Source organism: Carettochelys insculpta, chromosome 6 (assembly GCF_033958435.1).
Source record: "Carettochelys insculpta isolate YL-2023 chromosome 6, ASM3395843v1, whole genome shotgun sequence".
NCBI lineage: Eukaryota > Metazoa > Chordata > Testudines > Carettochelyidae > Carettochelys > Carettochelys insculpta.
Window position 1 is genome coordinate 4681048 of NC_134142.1, and position 3488 is coordinate 4684535.

Sequence of the window (3488 nt, forward strand, 5' to 3'; positions counted from 1 at the left end):
GCATACGGCAGTAAATTTTTTAAGACTGGCCCATGAAACTCCCTTTCTTTGGAGAATTAGGAAAATATGGAACTCTGTGCCATTTATTTCCCACTTGGAGATAACAATTTATTCATAGAACCTACCTTGGCCGTTGGTGCTCCATTATTATGATGGCTAACCTAATATAATAGACAGATGCCTCCATCCCTTCTCAGCTAGGTTTTCTGCTGCCTACGTTTACCACAAAAAATGAACAAGAGCTCTGCATGAGCTTGAGTGCATTTCTCTGCACCACTAGTAGATGGTGCAATAAATGATATCACTGCACCTATCTTTTCTCTCTAGTGCTCTGTGACCCACGCAGCTCCAACACTTCAGCATACAATTGGCAGAGGTCTATACTGGACACGAGTGCAGATGGATGTTAAATAATAGGAATAATTACCTGTGCTTACCTGAAAATGCCCTTTCTTTGAGTAATAAGGTCCATGGACCCATTACATTCGTACTCAGGGCAGCATGTTTGGGGGCAAATCTGTTCTCCTAAATTACACTGAAATATAAGTTTGGTGGTCAGCAACAGAGCATGGAAAAGTCTACTAAGTGACAAAAAAACTCAAGCCCTTGTGTGTCAACTTCCATCTCACTTCTGGAAGATCCATCATTTCCAAGGTGGGCTGGATTTTATTCAAAGGAACGGAATGTTCAGGTAGGCATGGCACAGTTATCCACTTCTTCATGTTAAGGGCTACAGATAAGATTCTGCTTTAAAACAGAATATCCAGAGTGACCAGATTGTACACAATCTTCTGCGGGGCACTAAGACGTGGAAAGGACTTCAGCCAAAAGCGAGAACACAGTTAAAGACCTGTGCACCGAAAAGACATTCTGTTGCATCCAAAGTTTTCACAATTTGTTGTCGGGCTGATTGAATTTTGAAAAAGAATTATAATATAAAATTTAAAACATCAAATAAAAGGCAGAATCAGGATGTTTGGACATTATTGGAGTAATGTTGCTGCTGGATTGACCATTTCACAAAGCATTTCAGTTTTGATGTATTGCCTTTTGTGAGGGAAACTGGTTCTGCTGAACTTTTTCAGACCAGCTTTAGAAATAGCCCTTACTAGGATGGGAGGAGCAGTAAGCAGAATATGCGACAGCAATGTCTGCCCAGAAGATCTCAGCATCAGAGATGGTTAGCACTCTTAAGGACTGGATGTTGTGTTTTATCCAAAAGAAGAACATATCTTGAATGTTAGAGGGAGTAACCTCCTGCACTGAAAGCATAAAATGGGGTCTTGTTATAGAAAGCTTCAAAAATACCCTTTTTCAAAAGAACAATTGTACCTCATTTTTTTCAGAAATAAGGGTTCCTTCAAAAAAGGGATTTTTTTTTGAAAAAAGAACCCCATCTACACTTCCTTTTTTTTTTTTTTTGAAAAAATCTCCTCTGAAAAAGTGATGGGAAGAGATTATGTAGGGTAGACACAGCCTTTGTGTTGTCTACCTAAATGAGAAACTGTAAGTGGAGCAGATACAAATCATTCCTAAACCCAAATTTGTTAATCAATAATAATGAAATTTGACCAAGCTTTGATTCTGAGGCTTTGAGGTAGCTTCCTAACATTACAGGACCTGTCATGACATTAAAGCTACCTAAAATCGTGGATAAAATTGAATACCAACATGTAGGTAATAGGCAAGAAAAAACATACATAATAAATAATAAAATACTACAATTATTAAAACTCATTAGCTGGTGGGAATCAAATGAATACAACTGGGAACATTCAGTGTTAACATATTGTTATGGATAAAAATGTAAATGCTTACAGCAATGCTCATAATGTGTTACAAAATAGGGCATATGTTAAAACACTGGCAAAAAAACCCAAAACAAAACAGAGAGACAGAGAGAGAGAGGCCAAAGACTACAGCCAGTTTGCTTTCCAGCCTTACACCCACAATGGAATATAAACCTAGGTTTGTACTGCTTTACTCAGCTCAGAGATCTGTTCCAAATAAGCTCATCAGTAAATTTGCCTTTCCCGTGACATGGCAAGGATCTTCAAGAAGTCTGTCACCAGCAGGGTGACTGTCCATCCCAATTTTAATAGGACAGTCCCATATTTTAGGTCTCAGATAGGCATCCTGCATTTTTTTAACTAACAGGCAAATTGTCCTGTATATTAGGGCACTCCCCCCGGCTGAGCTGCCCTTCTCTGCTCAGCGAAGCCACAGAAGCTTACGTGACCCTGAACAGCATGTGTGTGGGATAGCAACCCCCATCTCTGGAGGCCCACCAGTGTCCCATATTTGGCATAGGGAAACGTGGGCACCCAAGTCCCCAGACATTTTGGTTAGACACACTGGTTTAAGAGAAAGGAAAAAGAAAAGCAAAACCCTAAAACCAAAAATAAATAAATAGATAAATAAAACCACATGATTTTATTAACTACAAAAGACCAATTTTCTGTGTGTATAAGTCGTAGCAAACACGTCAAAGCAGATTGCCCAGTAAATAAACAAAGCCGCAAACTAAGGCTTATGCAAACTAGATAGGGTTTGACTTGGCAGATTTTCACACTGGCAGCTCATGCAGGCAGGTTTGCATATTCTTAAGGCACAGGCTGCCTGGTTTTGCAGCTTATGATTCCCACCCCCATTCCATGCCCTCTCTCTCCTGGAACTTCTCTGAGGGTTTGAGTTGCCAGGGAGTGAAGAACAAAGTATGATGTCACTCCCCACTTTATACAGTCTGTTTTTTCATATGACTGAACCCTTTTGTGACCATGTCGGTTCCCTGTCCAGCGGGTGGAAAAAATATAGCCTCCAAAATGGAATTCATGTGGTTTGGTCAGATGTCCTGGCATGTCCTGCTGAGACACAGTAGCCTTTGCTTACAGGCTGCCTGAAGCATTTACAGGAAGCCTAAGCTCTTCCATGGTCTCTGGTCTCTACTGATGGATCATCGGTGCTGTTTAGCTTCTTCATTGTTGCATCTGAAATGCCAACAGTGGCAGTTTTCCAGGGTAAGCACATTGGAAACACAGAGACAACACTCAGAACTGCAGAAACAACAGTGTTACGTGTGCACAAATAGGATAATCATATTCAGGAAGTCATAACTTTTAATGGCACTTTAAATGACCCATCTTGAACAAGTGTATAATGCCATAATCATTTCATAGTCATGTCGCTCTCATGAACACGTGGTGCAGTATCACAACTCCATCCATTCTTTAACCTCTGTTCTTCCACTTTTGTGTGGCCATTAAAAGTTGAGTTGATAAAATAAGGTGAACTAGCCGTAGCTTTAAAAATTGCTCAGATTGTTGAGTGATGGGCTTGTGGTAAGTCACTGAGCTGGGACCCAGGAGATCTAGTTTAGGGCAAGCTCTGCTACACACTTCCCATGTGACCTTGGGCCAAGCACTTACTCCCAGATCATCAAAGGTACTTAGAGTCCTGTGACAGGCTTGGTCCTCACTGGTGGTGCTGCC